This window comes from Apostichopus japonicus, chromosome 19, assembly GCF_037975245.1.
Source record: "Apostichopus japonicus isolate 1M-3 chromosome 19, ASM3797524v1, whole genome shotgun sequence".
NCBI classification, from domain to species: domain Eukaryota; kingdom Metazoa; phylum Echinodermata; class Holothuroidea; order Aspidochirotida; family Stichopodidae; genus Apostichopus; species Apostichopus japonicus.
In genome coordinates, this window is record NC_092579.1 from 22,600,252 (window position 1) to 22,620,165 (window position 19,914).

General features: G+C 36.8%; 1 protein-coding gene and 1 long non-coding RNA gene across 5 annotated transcripts in view; one reads left to right on the forward strand and one right to left on the reverse strand.

Annotated features, from left to right (window-relative positions):
* Positions 1 to 19,914, reverse strand: part of LOC139960020 (GTP-binding protein Di-Ras2-like) — a 71,660-nt gene that overhangs the window by 36,298 nt on the left and 15,448 nt on the right. Inside the window, exon 1 of one of the 3 annotated variants that reach the window (XM_071958024.1) lies at positions 17,194 to 17,400. The exons of 1 other annotated variant lie outside the window; for it this stretch is intronic. The gene's annotated coding sequence lies outside the window, so the exon portion shown is untranslated. Of the gene's footprint in view, positions 1 to 3,680; positions 4,458 to 17,193; positions 17,401 to 19,914 lie in introns of those variants that run through there. One more of the 3 variants, XM_071958025.1, reaches the window with a different exon arrangement.
* On the forward strand, positions 8,185 to 12,958 carry LOC139960567 (uncharacterized). Of its 2 annotated transcripts, none has more exons than XR_011790568.1 (3): positions 8,185 to 9,267; positions 10,067 to 10,281; positions 12,200 to 12,958. It is a non-coding gene; the product is annotated as an uncharacterized lncRNA (long non-coding RNA). The 2 variants fall into 2 exon arrangements; XR_011790569.1 differs by having other exon boundaries at positions 10,070 to 10,281.

Consider the following 19,914-nt stretch of genomic DNA (forward strand, 5'->3'; position numbering starts at 1 on the left):
AGGACAGAGAATGCAGTTTGACGAGGAGAAACCTATAAATTGAATTAGACTTGCCCTTTTATTTGATACAGATTGACAAATCCATCTAATTGACTTAATTTTCAATCAGTCTCAATCAGAAAGGAATTTTAAAGACCGGTGTAAGAGGAGACCATTTTCTGGATAAATTCGCCAGTACACAAATGTGTATGCAGAATAAAACCATGAAGTGAAGTGTTTGGGTTTCTTATTTCCTGGTCAAGTAAGTCTATTATTTGGTTGTCAGGGGGGGGAGGGGGGGGGGGGGGGAAACGAAGTTTTGTAATTTCGTTTTTCATTTTTCAGTGAATTACCGTACTCTATCACAGTAAGCAAAATATTGTTACGTGATAATAAAGAGCTTTATTTACTCAAGGTGAGGTGTCTGCACTGCCATTCTTACACACATATAAATATATATTTATATATATATATATATATACATATAAATATATATTTATATATATATATATATATCTAAATATATCATATAGTATATATGCTGTAATTTACAGCATGTTGTAACTCCAGGGTATATATATATATACACACACGGATACAAATGTCACCTTCAAGTCAGCCGACTTGACAGTCAGATAGCTATACGGACAGCAATGTCGTCGAAGAAGAGTAAGTTTCTTATGAATATTTGATCAATGTTATGCCAAATTCTGTGACGACCCGAATGGGACGGATGATGGTTGATAATTTCCCTAGGGAGTCTACATTGAAACACTGACACTGCAATATATATATATATACATATATATATATATATATATATATATATATACATATATATATATATATATATATATACATACATATATATACATATATATATATACACACGCATATATATTCGCTATGAACCATTTTCATCCACGCACGGCATTTTCATTACACAGACATGTAATAGCAGCTTAAAACCCCTTCTTTCTTCTTCTTCTTTTAATATGTTTTGTTGTATGTGTGTGTGAGTGTGACACTTTTCTTTCATTCTCTCTTAATGAGACTCTATTACTGTCTGTGTACTGAACCATTACGGATTTCCGTTTCGTCTTATTTTCAAGTACTCATCAACCGAGAGAGAAAGAGAGAGACAGGCGGGACCTCAACGTGGGAGAAATTAATGAATTTTAAAAGGTTGTTTCTCTGTCATTTAAATGATTAACTTCAATCATGCATGCATAACGTTTGCCCCACTTGGAGTGGATACATACGACACATTATAAGAAGGTGATCTATATTTAAGCACGTCATTATAGAACACTAGACACTTTAAGCCCGTCATCATTCGTAATGTTAAATTTAATTATTAGTGAATGCATGTATGTGGATAGGTGTTATATGTCTGTGGTGATATTCTGAGAAATTTTCTTTCACGTTTATGCCCGGATTTATGTATAGAAAGTAATGTATCGGATGTGATATGACAGGTATATGAAAATTTGAGATTATTATAGATCAGCACATCAGAAAATTACACGTCATACATTCAGCAGTCGCGCGGTGGCTGCGTCGTACTAAGTAAGGCAACGTTTGTTAAACTTGGGCTGCGTGAAACCCCTCGTGGGTGCGAGGCGGTACTCCAGTGGGTGCGAACGTAGCTATAAGCATAAATTAAAATTGCTAACGGAGTGCGAGTAGAGGCCAAGCTTAGGAAATATTTGACTGGTCTGGGGTTCGGTTCCTAACTTCGCCTGATGAGTCCAAAAACAAGAAGGAAAAAAAAGCAGAAAGGCGATTGAATAACACCGGTCGTGAAGTGGAATTTTCTGGTGTATCAAAATAGTTATGCTATTTCACAGAATATTGATATTGTAAGCCATTTCGTATATTTCATATTCTTCGTTCTTTATTGTAGTGCGCGTGCGCGCTACAATATTGACATTACTAGCCAAGTGATCGATACCTATACATGACTGGACGTTGAAACTTAAAGTTTCATATAGTCTCTGTACATTTTGCAATTTTTAGAGGCTAGCTGCGCTCACGAGCGCCCTAAATACGTAGGTATACATGACTATACTCCCTGGCTTTTTGTCCGCCCCCCCCCCAAAAAATAACACCATGAACAACCGAAAAGTTCTTCCGTAATACTGCTAGCAATTACTCACACAAACACATGCGCTACAAAACTGCGTATTTGCAGGCAAATGCAGTTCTAGTTTGCCTTTCCGTTCTGTTTTTTTGCAAACCCTTTTTCTATTGATCTTTCACAGAACCCAATGTTTGGCCAACTTACTGCCGCGTGTTGTTTCAGTGTTGTCCTCATAGCTCTTGACATGTCGGAGGCTGTTTTGTGGGTTTGCCTTCAAGATGTGCTTAATAATTGACAACGTAACTTGATATTAATATAGTTAAGTCTCTTCTGCCCAAAACTTATCACAGTATGGTCTTTTATCCCGCTTTCGGCAAACGGAAGTTCAAAACGTGACATACATTTCCCAAAACCCTGATCAGATCTGCAAGAATGGGTCAGTCTGTTAGTAAGTTTGTCTGTCAGTACAGGCAGCAACATTTCCTCTCACATCTTCCTATTTAAAAAACAATATATTTTTTTTTAAAGCTTTCGAGTAAACTTTTTGAAGTGGTTTTCCTGTTTATCAATTTCTCGAAATCTTAACTCTTGCTGATCAAATACCGTCCTCTCGACTTATTTTCTCTTTACAGGCGGGAAGCGACGGTGCTTTATTTGCTCAAGACGTAGAAAAATATTTCAATACTTTCGTTATTAAAGCCAGCCTATAGCCTATCGGGTATTCAAAACCGTCACTTAAAGCGACCCTTGAAGGATGATCATTGCACCGAAAGATTTTTCTCCCTTTTTTCAGTTTGCTTCTTTTTTCCCCAAATAAACCTGCTTTTCCCTTCGCAAGGACGTAGAGAACGGCATGTAATAAAGGTGAATGAACGAGCCTTGATGAGTAGCTCAAAAAATTTGAATATTCATTAATGACATCATCAAGTTTCTTGCACTTTTTATTCACAGATCTAGGCCTTTTCTGTCGGCCGGCGACACACGTCACTTCCTGTGAAGTTTGCACCGCGTGACCTTTCTGGAGTGAGAAATAAAAGTTGTACTACTGTGTAGGAAGTGGACATCACGTGTGTGTGTGTGTGTGTATACATATATGAAAACGGATGAGTAGTAGGCCTGTATGCAAATTTCAGGTCTGACATTTCATTTCTGCCCGATGTACCTACTCCCGAAAGGGAGGGCACAGAATCCGCAGGGATAATCAAGGGTAATTTCGTTATCCATGATATCTGAAAAATCTGCCTATAAGTCAGAGATCTGTAGTTTCGCTAGTATAAAAATCTGCCTAAGTCAGATAGTATTAACGGCTGTTTACCGAATGAGTCTGTCGAGGTCAGAACTCCTGGCTTTGTTTAATTTTCCTAGGGCTTATTTGCAATACTCAAATCAACTCTGTAGTGAGAAATCTGCCGAAGTCAGATAGGGTTACTGATGTTTTAAGAGCTTAATGAGCCTGCATAAGTTAGAGCTCCAAATACGTACAATTACAGATCTTTATAATCAAGCGCACACGTTAAGTTTGGGAACTTCCGAGCCTGCCAAAGTCAGGACTCTATTATTTCTGTAGCATAGGCCGTGGAAATGTTATGCATATTATGACTATAGAAAACGCACTTACCAGTTAGGTTTCGTTTGGAGTTATTTCCTACTCTCATGAGCAGCGTGGTCGTGAAACTGACCACTTCTTTCTTTCTCTCTGTGATATTAACAGGGATTACGAAAGAATCGGATACGAATAGCATTATCATGACAACAAACGACGTATTGTTTCCTTGCCCGATGGAATGAAGCAAAATACTACGGGTGCATAGCATTCAAATGCCAATGCTCCACGTTTATGGCAAGCCATTTGGGACAAACACCGCATAATATATCCTCGTATTAAATACGAATATATACGCGTATTAAATCAGACAATAACTTGCATGTCCTATAGCGTTTGTCCCACATGGCTTGCCATACACGTGTACTGCCAGAAGGGAAAGGATTCTCTGAGACATCCGTCCTTTCACCTTCGAGATCCAACTGTACAATGAATGAAGCGATCAAACTGTTACTCCATGTAATACCGAAGTGTAGTATGATGTATGGTATAAATAAAAGATGAGTATGAAGTGGACAACTTGTGTATGTATATATGAAACGGATGATTAGTAGGCCTATATGCAAATCCGTTTTCACCACCACGGTCGGCATTCTTATGTTCTGTGCAAATGTGCAAATTATGCAAATGTAGACCTCTAGCCAAAACTTAGATCTAGTCGCTCGAGATTTTTGTCAATGCATAACTATTCGAGCAAAAAATTAGAGGCACACAAATTGACTAAACGTATATAAAATTAGCGTTGTCGTATACCTAGCTTAGACCGTAATGAAGTATAAACCACATAATTTCTAATACCGAACAACGAGATGGTGTGGTGAGTTAGGAGAGTGGGTTTGGGGTGGGTGGGTGGGTGAGTTGGTCAGGTCAGGTGGGAGGTTGGAAGAGGGTGGGTGAGGTGGGGTCTCCGTGTCTTCGTCTGTGGTTTGCTAGTTATTGTTTGTTTGTTTGTTTGTTTAATTTGTATTTCTTCTTCTTCTCTTTTGTCTTAAAGTAAATGTCATCAGACTCATGTGTAAGATACATCGTGCACTATAACGAGGGAAGAATAAATTAATTCTGGTTTTTGCAGCTACGTCAATTCGAAATTCTTCACGCATGATTTATAATTGTCTAGCCATACTTACTTAAACTTTAATTACACTGAGATGACTTTCCCAGTAGAATCCATCTCCGTTATACGATGATCGGCCAAACTAAGAAGGGTATGCTAGGTCTAGTTCCGCCCAATGTATACTTTTAGCAGATAGACAGACAGACACCCACACACACCCACACCCATACACGCGGACGTATAATTATCATAGACGTGTTAGTACTTTGATATCCACGTGATACAGAAGGTACATATATCGCTCACACTTATTCCATCTCACGTAGGGTTATCTTGGATGCTTCTAGCAATGTAATGTTAGTGCATATATACATTGCCATATTTACAAAACGCTAGTTTTACCGTTTAAAGGCTTTATTGTAAGCTTTGCTATGATTCCGCAACTGATTTGAAATGGTCGTCTGTACGAGTGTATACCTTGTCTACTATAGTGGTTACTATGGTGTATATCATTAACGGTAACGCCAGTGATTTGCCGCACTCGTCACTTTACCCTGCCCCCTTCACTACGATTGCACTTCCGCCTATCTACACCTAGTCTACATATTAGTAATTATTTTAGCAATGCACCCCACCACATTCACCCACTTCCGGGTCATCACCAACTTTCCTCTTCATATCCCCTCCTCCATTCTGAAACCTTTAAGAAAACACTGTGTGATCATACACCACCAAAATTACTCACAAAACTATCTCTATTCCGAGTGTATATGTTTAACCAAGCCACGATCAGGCCCGGAGCCAGGCCGATGCGATTCGCGTACCCAACCACCTCCCCCAACGCCTCCTTTCAACCCCACAAAAGAGGAGTTTATTGGCACAACCTTGCTTTTATACCTAATTTTAGACCTAATTCATATCCTTAATTCTGCCTCAGGATGCACCATGTCACTTCTTAAATCTATTTTTTTCTGGGCGTAGACCCCCTCCCCTCCCACCGCCCCAGATCACCCATACATGGGAGTCCGTTTCAAAATACCACAAGAACACACCTATTTGTTTTAAATCCTAGACCCGCCCCTGGTGAAGATGCAAGCCGCAAGAATTTTATCGTATATAAAAGAAACATGTCACTATAGATAATCATCTCTCAATCTTTGAGACAAACATTTTAAGGAAATGCCAAAATATGCGTAGTTGACTCGCCGTCATTATATATTTTATAATCTAACTTTAGGCCACACGCCCTTTAGAACCGTAAAAAACATTAAAGACTATCTACACATAAATGTGTCGCTAAAATATGTACAAAGAGTCACGTGACACACTGTTTGGAGGCTCTTGGGCAAAAGTCTGAAATTCTTCACAAATTGTCTGTATACCTTATCATACAAAAGCAACAAAAAAACAAGAAGAAAAAGTGACCCCTATTTTAAATTCAGGTTAATGGAGTGTTATTCCATTCACGCACAATCATTTGCATAAAGATTATGAGCTAAGCATCTTATCTGAACTGCAAATTTAAGGTAACAACACATATCACTGAATTTCATACATTAATTTTATATGAACGTTGCTCGCTTTTAAACTGTAGTAGGCAAATCGCCTCTCTCCCCGAAGAGAGGTTTTCCTTTCAGAATAGGGCTATATGGTAGAGATGTTGAATTAATATGCTTGTTTACATGGACATGTTAAAATACTAAACTATTAAAAAGTGGACGAAATATTCGCGTCTCCCATCTCTACACATCACCCACATCCAGTGTAGTGTGTGTATACCTTGACGTACAGTGTATATATATATATATGCTGTAAATAGGGTGTTTAATAGGCAGATACCACGTATACACAGGAAACCTATGTTTCAGTTAGTACAAATGGCGTTCCATCCCACGCTTAGTTGTTTTATGCTGAAGCACGTCCGTCGTGTTATCGAAATATTCACGTGAAATATAAACACATATATAGATTTGTGCAGGCTTTGTTAAAAAATGAGTTGAACTCCCATTTGGAACTCCCACTATTCCCCCCATTACATAATCACCCACCTCCACCACTCCAACTATGTTAAGATTTTTTTAATACTTTGAAAAATCTAGATCTCCCACAGAAGACTTAATTACAAAGCAGGCTCACAGCTTCGGCCGTGGTAAAACATGCATATATATATATATATATATATATATATATATATATATATATATATATATATATATATATATATATATATATATATATATATATATATATATATATATATATATATATATATATATATATATATATATATATATATATATATATACATACATACATACAACAGGATGTGAGGTATCAATCATATATGAAGCCGTATTGGATAAACGATCGACTGTCCTCTCTATTTTTTTTTCTTGTTCATATTTTTTTTTGGCCTTTTTTTTTCTCTTTCAAAACACAAGAGTTTCGACAATTAAGAAAACGTTTGAAGCATGCAATTTTTGCTGACAGGAAATTTATCAAGGGCGTTTGATTCTTTAGGCTTTTCAAATTAAACGTTTGTAAAGGCACGTTTAAATACTTGCAAAATTAAAAGTACATGCACAAAAGTGATTGTTCATGACAGCGATTTATTATAGGCTTGTGTATGATTGATTGACTTCGTGAGAGAGACAACTTCTCTTATTCAATTGTAACTGTATCGTAGAAAAGTATAAGTAATAAAAACAAAACGGATTTACAGACACCGGTACTTCGTCGGTGGGAGGAGGGGGCGAGGGTTAGTTATTGGGAGTTGGCAGTATTAGGACATATTACATAATACATTATATATATATATATATATATATATATATATATATATGTTGATACAACAGAGTTGTCTGAAGATCGCTATAACGCGTGAAACTCCGAGTAACAACTACTAGTGTTCCACTAGTCTCATCTAGTATCAACATATATTACGCTCTGTCCAATGGACATAGAGCACTCTGCGCCAAGATAGACGCCAACCTACTCTATATATATATATATATATATATATATACATATATATATATATATATATATATATATATATATATATATATAAATATATATATATATATACATATATACATATATATATAAATATATATATATATATATATATATATATATATATATATATGCCTTTGTCGTTTACCTCCATTGCATATATATATATATATATAGGCTAAATAAGTCTAGCTACGACACTGGCTGTCCACTGACGGTCTAGCGATACATTTCAGTTGATTTGTATTTCAGAACTCTTATTCCTAAGGATACAAGGATCCGTTCGTATTTTGTGCTCACGGTCCGGTAAACCAAGTTCAATCACATATTGGATCGACCCCTGCGCTCATTGACACGTCGACCTGAAAAACTCAGGGTAAACCCTGCCTAGACGCACTTGCATTCAGTGAACTCCACACGAGTTGCAACAATTTATGTATGACGACACTGAAAAAATAAACTAGTCAATATTGCCACGGACTAACGTTAAATTAGTCTGTAACGTTAGTCAATGCACACGGACTAGCAAAAATCTTCGTTTCATCGCTGCTTCTTAGTTAGTTTACACTGACTAAGGAAAATATAATCGCAGCTTAGTCGGTGGCGACGGACGAAGGTATTTTAACCCATGGACTAAGAACGATACGGACACCCGATTTACGCCATAATCGTAGCTTAGTCGGTGTCGACAGACTAATGTATTTTAACCCAATTCGATTCACTTCAATTTGGAAACCGAGAGGCAACGGCAGCTTGCTGGGCTTGGCATAGTTTCATACGATCACTCTAAGCAACTTTCAACCGTAAATCACCCAAGAAGGTCTTTAGAAGAATGGAGGTATTAACTGCATCATCGGCCTACCTGTTATTCCTTTAATTTGAAGGTAAAATTAAAGTTAATTGTTAGGCCACTGGCACTAGTACTGTATTATGGTTAGTGTAACGCTACCGTTGTCACGTTGGCGTTTCGCAATACACAAGTGCAATGACAGTGAGTAGCCTATAGGCTTCTACTGGGTACTGCAGTGCATTCTCAACACTAAAGTGTGCATCCTAAACACCAATTAACAATGTCTTATGTGTGTATTGGGCTAGATTGAACAGTGGCACATAATCTTCTTATTTATTCCCAAACAAATGCTGGAACTATAAGGCTCAATAGTTTATTTGAAGTCTACACTCATTTGGTAAAGATTTCCTGTAATTTCCCATGTGAATCTAAATGGGTAGGCTTTGTGATATTGAATAAGCAAGGCTAGACCTTCAAACGTACAGTCACAGTAGGCTGAACAAATTATGTTGGCTAGTCAACGGTATTATATGTTGCGAGCAGTCAGGATGCACGCTTCAGTTCTATTTAACCTTTTCATTTATCATTTTTTAGTATTTAATTTCCGGTCACGCCCAGGAAACAATTGCGACATTCCTTCACGGTCGACTTGCTTACTGTAAGAAGTATTAACCGTTTTTTCTCAGGAAAGCTTGATAGTCTGAAGTTATTATAACATGTGCTTTTAGTATACTGCCAAAAGAGTAAGTTGTTGTATTTGTATTGATATTTTATGTAGAAGTAACGGAAAATTGAGTATGTTTAGTTTGGTCTAATTGCACGTTTTTTTTTCTGTCCAATGTAGTGCAGGGTTCACTTGCGCGAATTCAAATTATTCTGTTTATGTATATGTATATGCATCGATTCTTAGATTATGATGTTTTTTTGACATTTATTTGTAATTCAAGCATATCTGTTTAGTAGCAAAGTTTAAAGGTTAAGATTAATTAGTTTTCTCTTTTTGATCCTAGATTGAGTGAAACTCATTGGCGTAAATAATAGATCAGATGATACAGTTTAACGCAGTTGCTAAAACTCTGGGTATTTTCTAGTCTTCGCCGGTCCATTATATACTTTAGTACTACTAGTAGACTATATCAAAACGACCGAAGACAAACTTAGTGTAACAAAGTACTGATTCTCCTCTAGCCTAGGTCTAAACAGGCTTGTTATGTGAGCAAGCAAAATAACAACTAAAAACGATTAGGCCTATAAATAAGTTGGCTCAGTGCATTTCTGTTTCTAAAATTTTACATTTTTAAAGATCATAAAAACAAACAAAGATTTAGCCCATGTTTTATTATCTCTGTATTCTGGGCATTTGATTCTGGTTGCAATGGTGATGACACTCTCGTTCAAATTTTCAGCTTTATACAGTCTGCTTCAAACTTTGGGATTGTTTTTTGAGACTATAGTGGAAGCAAATCTCACATAACTTTGTGGTGACAACTTTATTTTATTTTTTTTTCAAATGATGAATACTTTGCTGTTTCTTTCTTCCAGCAGGAATTGGAAAGTCAAATATCTAAGTCAAGGGTGAGCTTTCCTGTGATGTACGACACCAGTGTGGAGGCAACAACAGAAGAGGAGAACTGTGTAATATATGGCTTAAAGACATGTTTTAAGATGATATATTGGTACCCTTCGCAGAACAAAAGAGTTTATCCAAGAGTCCAAAAAGCAAAGGAACAAGTACCATAGAGAAAAAAAATGGAAGAGTGAGTTTAACTATTGTACCCAACTGTTTAATGATATTTAAGATACTTTTCATAACCTGTTTTAAAAAAAAACCAGTCTAGTATATCATTTACGTGCAAGCTTCATAAGTTTGGTCAAATTTTCACTGATCTGTAGAGCGGGAGTCCAGAGGGTTTGGTTAGCTGGGAAGGTAACCAATTGCCTGGTACATCACAATGTTCACAATGCATTCCTGTATATGAAACCTGATGACTGGCAAACCGACTGTGGTGGATGTGGCTGGGAGAGCAATTTTAAAGTCACCTAATAGCTAACCTAGAGCAGCTTTCATGGTAACACATCAAAGTAAGTACAATATGTCAGGTATGGCTCCAAGAGCAACAAATGGCCATTGCCAGTAATTATTGGTGGTGGGGTACCCCTGCCAGTGATCTATAATTGACCCCTCAAGGCTGACCTAGGTCAGCTCATGAGGTAACCACTTGAAACCTACTGGAAAATGTTGGTTAGGACTTCAGATACAAGGGATGGGCATTGCCAGTAAATTTTATTGGTGGGGTACCCCTGCTAGTAGACCCCCAATATGCCCATCCCCTCATTGACCTAGGTGAGCTCATGATTTGACCAGTTGAAACCTACAGGAAAATGATAGGTATCACTTCATATGTAAGGATGGGCATTTTCAGTATTTTATATTGGTGGGCCACCACTGCCAGAGTCCGCCCATCCCTTACATATCGAATCCTGTCAATAATTTTCCAGTAGTTTTCAACTGGTTAAATCATGAGCTGAATCAATGAGGGGGGGGGGCTTTTTGAGGGTCTACTGGCAGGGGTACCCCACTAATATAAATTACTGGAAATGCCCATCCCTTACATATATATATAGAGTCCTGCCAATCATTTTACAGTAGTTTTCAACTGGTTACCTCATGAGCTAATCTAGGTCAATGGGGGATGGGCATTTTGGGGGTCTACTGACAGGGTTACCCCACCAATGTAAATGACTGGAAATGCCCATCCCTTACATATGAAGTGATACCTATCATTTTCCAGTAATTTTTCAACTGGTTATCTCATGAGCTGACCTAAGTCAATGAGGGAATGGGCATTTTGGGGGTCTACTGGCAGGGGTACCCCCCCCCCAATATAAATTACTGGAAATTCCCATCCCTTACATATGAAATGATACCATTTTCCAGTAGTTTTCAACTGGTTACATCATGAGCTCACCTAGGTCAATGAGGGGATGGGCATTTTGGGGGTCTACTGGCAGGGGTACCCCACCAATAAAAATTACTGGCAATGCCCATCAGTTGTATCTGAAGCCCTAACCAACATTTTCCAGTAGGTTTCAAGTGGTTACCTCATGAGCTGACCTAGGTCAGCCTTGAGGGGTCAATTATAGATCACTGGCAGGGGTACCCCACCACCAATAATTACTGGCAATGGCCATTTGTTGCTCTTCGGGCCATACCTGACATATTGTACTTACTTTGATGTGTTACCGTGAAAACTGATCTAGGTTAGCTATCAGGTGACTTTAAAATTGCTCTCCCAGCCACACCCACCACAGTCGGTTTGCCAGTCGTCTGGTTTCATATACAGGAAAGCACTGTGAACATTGTGATGTACAAGGCAATTGGTTACCTTCCCAGCTAACCAAACCCTCTGGGATCCCGGTCTATTGGGATCATTATTAACATGATTAACATAATTATTAAGCTTTGAGAAATAACTTGGTGTTATGCTGTGCAAAGCTAATAATAATTTGGTAAAGCTGCTATTCCTGGCTTATAATTTGAGGGACCTAGATTTAAATGTATACCTCCCAATATGTTATAAAATTTTAATGTAAATGTATGTTTATGATAATGTGAGTTATCATGTGCTATATCTGTATCTGTGCTTACACGTATATCATATTTTCTGTTCACAGGTCAATAATGGTGCAGATTTTGGCTTCCTGAAGACAAGTGGGAGGCCATTTGTAGTTAAGAGAAACACTCTTTGTTCGTGAAGACTTAACTGGTGTCGATTTGGGGTACCACTTTAAAACGAAAGTCATGAGGAACCCTTGCCCAAGACTCAACTTTGCATTATTGTGCAGTGCTATACTTTTGCGATTCATGTTTGATCCATTAACTTGTCTTAACTTTGTTGGAAAAAAAATCAGATTTTCAGATTTTATTTACAGTGATTTCTTCTCTATCTGTCGAAAGTCAGCCTTTTGTAGACATCAGAAGTTTTATCAGAAATAAATACTGCCAACGTACACATTATTTGTGTTTCTTCTGCTCTCTTTTCTTTCAGTGATACTAGTCAGTGAAACTAGTCGGGTTTAATTCTTTCAGTGAATCTAGTCAGTGCAACTAGTCAGTCGATACCGACTAAGAAAGGTTAGTCGGGAGAGGCACCATCCTGACTAATGTAAAACCTGCTATAAACTAGTCGGTGGCTCATATAAATTAGTCGGTAAAGACCGACTAATGTCACCAACTAATGTAACTGACTAATAAACATTTACCGACTAAAAAATTGTTGATCGACTAAGCTGACGGACTAAGATGACCGACTAAGAAATCCAACTGACTAAGGAATTAATTAGTCGGTATAGCAACTGACTAAGGCTATGTTAGTCGGGAGAGGCACCAGATGGACTAACGTTTTGTTAGTCGGTGAACCAATTTAAGTTTTCAGTGGAGTTGAATGGTACGCTGAAACACCTTCAGGCTACAATTATGCGACTGGTTTTCTTTTTTATTCCCCTTTTCCTTTCTCTTGATATAGTTTTCTATAATTTCTTTTTATTGCAAATATCATGCCTTTTTGTTGATTTTGGATAAGGTTAAAGCAAATTCTTGACGCGCAATGATCAAAGCTATTTTACGCCTACAGTATTAGAGCTACCTCGTTTTGTGCAATGAACAGCCAAGCACAGCTGGTGCAGATGTGGGACATATTTGCGTAATGTCGGACGAAATAATAGGTCTGGACAATATATCTGTATTTTCAGTGGAAACTCGTAACTATTATAGCAAATAGCAAACAGTTTATCCAAAATGGCGTCGAGACGACAAAGGCCGAGGCGTCCGTAAAGAGAAACTGAAAATATAGTCTTGTACCAATGCATTGCCTTTTCACACGACTTTTGTAACAGTGAAACCCTGTTCATACATGCACTAGTCAGCGTTCACTATTCAAACAGTGCTCCACATCTAACTTGTCCCATTTTAGGACTTCCCATAGGGTAGAGCCAGTCGCTCGGAGGGCAATACAGTGCGTCAAATCAACGTATCCCGTGAGAGGAGGGGGGCTTCCTGCAACTACATTTTACAAGAAACGGGGCACCTGCATGCGTGGAATAGAGACTGATGGATCGGTTTATGGACTGGAGATTAAGTCCAATGACATGCCGGAACAGTAACGTTCCATTCCATTTGACCAAATCTCTCCATAAAGTAAAGCAGTTAGAAAAAATATCATATTCAATTTTTGGGTGTCGAAATGTTGAGAATTTAATCAAATTTGCGAGTTACTCGATAGCTAACATTTCTTGGTGAACCAAAATCTATAGGAACAAGGACGCCTTCACTGTCATCCCTTTACACCCCCCCCCCTCCTCTTGTTTAGTAATCTCGAGCGAAGTTTGGAAACATTCGTGACCAATTCGAAGTTCCAAATATACATTTTCTATCTCTTTTCTTTCTTCTCTCTTGGTATAGAGTTGCTATCGTGAGCGTCAGATTATACATTGGTAGTAAAAGAAAGCCACATTTTAGGCTAAAACAAAAAAGAAAACGTCATAAATCGTATACGATAGGCTGTCTACACATTGCTGGTTTATATTACTTACGGTAGTTGCTTAGGTATTATTGGAAACAGGTTGTAACATAATATTATTTATAAAGTCACTACGGCCACGCACGTCGTAATTTTAAACTTGGAAGTTTCAATCGCATATATGTTAAAGGGATGTATATATATATATATATATATATATATATATATATATATATATATATATATATATATATATATATATATATATATATATATATATATATATATATATATATATGTATATATATATATATGTATATATATATATAAATGAAAACGTATAGGCCAATATATATATATATATATTGATATATATATATATATATATATATATATCAATATATATATATATCAATATATATATATATGCCTATATATATATATATATATATATATATATATATATGATTACCTATAGGTATTCATTCAACGCAAATCACAGGACTCTTAAAATGTCTGCATGAGCATGCAAGCCGTCCTCTGTTAGATGTGTTTTATTCATTCTTTAATCAACGTTAATCATTCCACCCACTCGACATTCGTGTGATTCTGAATTTCCGACAAGCTGTCCTATATTTAGAAAAGTCATACAAAAATAGTTTTCATATTTGATATTGTATTTTGTTTTCAAACTCAAAGGCCCTGTTTACGTAAAAATACCTGATTTGTTTTCAAACATTCACTTATTCCATAAAATTAGTAATAAATTGTTTACGCATGTTATGTTGACGTCGCTTCGACAATAAAAATTAAATAAAACACGTGACGTCAGCTAGACACTTGAGAATGTAAATGACATGCAAATAATTACTATTTTGGTCACTAATACTCGTTCACAGTGTCACACGTGCAATTAGTTGTTTCCTTCATTATAATGTGCAGGCCATTTCAGTTTGAATGGAAGAAAATATTGTAAACAAATTGTTTAGGACTGAGTCGGAGAGCTATAGAGTGTACGGGTGAAAATACAACTTTGTTGTTAAATTGCTGTGATTGTTGTGACGTTTGAAATCCAAGCAAGATTGTTTTTTTTAAATATAATAATTATAGAGCACAGTCATTGCAAGAAATGTTCATATCTTTTCCAAACTTGCTGAGTCATCGTGTTTTCAATTTCTAGCGACCGTGGAAAGTTTTTACGATCAACCGTGCGCTTTATTTCGGACAATGCGCAAATGCGTCATTGTAAGAATGGTGGCCCTTGATAGTACTAACAAAATTGTTATACGTTATATCCCAAATTTCCCACACCCACCCCTATCCCCACCCCACCTCAAACCATGCATGAAGTTTTTCGAAACGATTGTGCCATCCGTTAAAGAGATAAATACATTGTAATATATGAACCCTCACTTCTCTGATATCATCCTCCCTCTCCAACCCCCCCCCCCCATCCACCCCGCCCTAAACGAACATGCAATGAACGCAAGTTGGAAATTACAAATAATACAACAAACACATCCGATTCACACTAAGATAACAGCAACTATATATACTGTCAATTTGTTACCACAGCGAAAACTGGATAAATCTGATAACTCCTCGGTAGCATGTGCTATACTAAGATTACAGTAGTAAGAACTGAAGAATCGCAGGCAAACCTTCCAACCATACTCGTTGCATTTGTTGGGATTACAAATATCCTCAGCACTTACTGTAATCCCAATAGCACATGCTACCGATTTATCCGAATACGATCGATTTTTTTTATTAATGTGATACAAAACTTTTCAGATTTACAGTATATAGTTATACTGTGTTATAGTTATACTGTGTATCGCGGTTGAAAAAACAAGGAACCAAGTCCACATGCTTCGTTGACTCTGCACTGTTGCAAAAATAAAATATTTTAATACGAAAACTATAGAAACACCTGCAGATATTATGTTAATATTTGGAATTTTGTTTTCGCTTAACGTCTGACAAAGAAAATTGATAAATGCGTTATTTGACGTCACATATTAAACCTTGTTTACTAAAGGCTTATCAAGTACTTGCATGCCTTATGGAGTTCTAGTCTGTTGGATATTTACTTACTAAGTGCATCATTATACAATATTTACACATGTTTAAGGGTTGCAGTCAAGCTAAAGGTATTATAATATACGCACATATGTCTCACAATACGGTATACGTATATATATATATATATATATATATATATATATATATATATATATATATATATATATATATGTATATATATATATATATATATATATATATATATATATATATATATATATATATTGCCGTATTGTATGACATATATATATGTCTACAAGCTAAATGTATTATAATATGCGCACATATGTCTCACAATACGGTATAGGCTACGTATATATATATATATATATATATATATATATATATATATATATATATAAATATATTGCCGTATTGTGTGACATATATATATGTCTACTGTTGGCGTTCTTTCTGTGGTTGCATTGCACGTCCAAACATCAATACTTTTTAATTAATTGCCCAAAAATGATCATACTATATGATTCTCTTTATTATAATAGGCTCGTGCAAAATAGAACGATTAGTCACGGATATCAATTAGATAGGCAGCTTGATATAACGCATACTCCAAAGCCAATGACACGTTTGACTGAAAGCCGTGTTGAGTGGAATATCACAAATCAATTGGTAGACAGATCATGTGATATGCTACGGTATGGAATAATTTGAACTGAATCTCAGTACGGGAAAGACACCATCCCCACACAGATGCGCGCAAATATCAAATACAGCAATACTGCGAAGCTGAACTTTAAACCATTTCACATTTTCAAATAGTTAACAATTTAATTAAATTTTTTTTTTACAATATTTTGCAAGTAAGTCGTAGGCTAATCAGGGCCTTCTTGAAATTGATTATGTTTAAATTAAAGCCCAGATCAATAAAGAGATATACATATACATATATATATACATATATATATATACATATCTATACTCTTCAATTCCATATTCCAATATCCATTGTTATTTTCAAATAGGCCTACTTCTTTTCTGCAAATAGTCTAAACACACGCACACACACAGGAAACATTAACAAACAAAAAACATGCTCCAACTCACCATTTAATTCCGCTGAACGAAAGTAATAAAAATGCCATGAATATTGCCCGAGTATAAATAATCTTCAGATTGATATTAAAGCCAATTTCCGTATAAATTCACACATGTTAGCCTAGGTTACTCGCTAAGAATTCCAAAGGTTTTGAAAACAAAAAAACTATATGATTCGAACACACTTTAAATGGTTTTCCGACACTGACTTAACCACGAGTGTGCAGCTGTTCGATTGAAGAACTGTAAATATACACAAAATCAAACATCACAATTTATTACTCGTGTGTCTGACCAGTTCACAGTATGAAGAATATGCTATTTATTACTCTACAGAAAATGCCACATGTATACAGTGTGTGAAAGTATAACTGGCATGGTATACGTTATGTTTTTTGCACACGTCTCTATAAAAGGGTTCAAATACAGTGTGAATGTGTGTTTTTTTTTCAATCAACTTGTGCAATACAGTCTTTTGAATTTCGTCCATGCATCTATAGAGCGCTTTGGTATCTCTTTTTCTTTCTTTTTGAAACAACCAGCTTGTTGAAGCAGGTAGCTCCCTGTTGTCAACTATCCCTTCCTTGTCCCCTCCCCCTGTATGGCTCAGGTGCACCGACAGTCAGGTTGAGACCCGGGAAAAATTCGTTGGGCAATGTTTTAAAGAATTTTTCATTCTTCAGTTTGCTTTGGCAGCATGAAAAAGAGACTAGCCTATGCATTGTTCAGAATCAGGATATCCTGTCAGGATGGATGATGGATGGATGGATGGATGGATGGATGGGTGGGTGGGTGGATGGATGGATGTATGTATGGATGGATGGATGGATGCATGAATGAATGAATGAATGGATAAATGGATGGATTGATGGACGGGTGGATGGATGGATGGATGGATGGATGGATGGATGGATGGATGGATGGATGGATGGATGGATGAATGAATGCAATAAATAAATCGCCTACGTCTCGATAACAAAATAACTACACAGAGGAATGATCTAAACAATGTCATAACAGATCGACGACCGTTCTCTTTATGAGATGATATTGATATTGGTCAATCAGTGATTTTATAACAATGATTGGAATCGATCTAACCAAAAGTTTGCTGGAAGGTCAATATTTCTTATCGTTCGTACGAAAACAAATGAACCGGATACAAACAAACAAACAAATAACTACAAAGGTATGAAAGCAAAAACCAAAGCAAACAAAATGGAATGCAAAAGACAGGAAACGAACCGAAATCAAACGGAACGAAAACCACCACATTAAACCAAAGTCATGACCGAAATGGAAAATCACATTTGTTAGTTAATTTGAGATAATGAATCCTTATCATACTGATGTATTAGACTGTATAACCCCGAGGGCAAACCTGGCTATAACCTTATCTCGGTTTGAATGTCACACATAAAAAATACGAACCGTAAGCTACATAAACTGCGTACGGATAATTTCGTTGATTTAGGTTCAAAACAGTATATTATGTCTGGTTTTATTATCCTCCGGCAATTTCACTGCTCGTATTGGTATTATTATTATTTTGCTTTTTATGTTTATTTTGCCCCATTGTATAGATTAAAGTATTAATATTGCATGATTCACTAGATCGGGGAAAAACGTGAAATTCGTTGTATTTACCAAATATTAAGTGTAGCCTGTAGGCAACACGTCATAAGGGACAGAAAAAAAGATTATTTCCATTAAAATGATCTTCGTACAACTCATCATATCAAAAATAAAGCTTAAATCACGACAGGCGTACAAGTTTTGCAAATGTTAATAACAAGTTTAACATTGCTATACCCGTAGAAGTTTCTCAAAGGAGGGTTAATTTATTGAGGTAATGGACCGCCTAGGGAGGGTTCTGAGGGGAAGGGGAGGGGCGTTGTAGGGTATGTTTTGGTATAGTATGGTTTTGTATTGTAATGTGAGGAAGTGTTATGTTTATTGTATATGGTATAAATAAGGTTATGATACGACATGGGATTTGATGAACTGTTCGTCTCATCTGGTTGTCAAGGATATAATAACTGGCTGATTTTACCCTCCATGGAACAAATAAATATCTAAGACGTGGCTAAGACCTTTGTCCTCATTATAGTAAATGTGATGGGAAGTGGCTATGAAATGCTGAGCCGTTTTAAATATATCACAAAAAAGTATTTCCTTCCCATAGTTCAGGTGGTCGACTTCCACCCGGCCCCACCCCCTCACCCCCCTTCTCCACCCCTCCTTCACATTTCATAGCTGGCTACGCTCTTTAATGGCCACGCCTATATATTGTATTTTGTCTGAAGGTATGTACCCCAGGACAAGAAAGATTAGACCTACACGAATAAACTTCCCCATACTGACATTGTCTCGCCCGTCTGTGGTTCACACACACATATCATTGCATGTCCATTACTTCTACATAGACATCAGACGACTTATATGGCTTAATTAATTCAGCTAGGAGCTGTAATAACATACTTCACACCTGTCCAGGTGTATAGCCCGATGTGAGACATTTAAAGAGGGAAATATGCCAGCAAATCCATCTCGCATCTATCAAAGACTACAAACGAGCGCCACAAATCTGTCAACACGATCAATAATAGCTCAAACGATCTGCAGGTGAGCTTTGTGGCAGCTGTAGATATAGGCGGAGTCAGTGATACAGCGGGCTTGTCTGTGTCAGCACTGGCAGAGGTAACCACGAACCGGGTTGAGGCTCGGGAC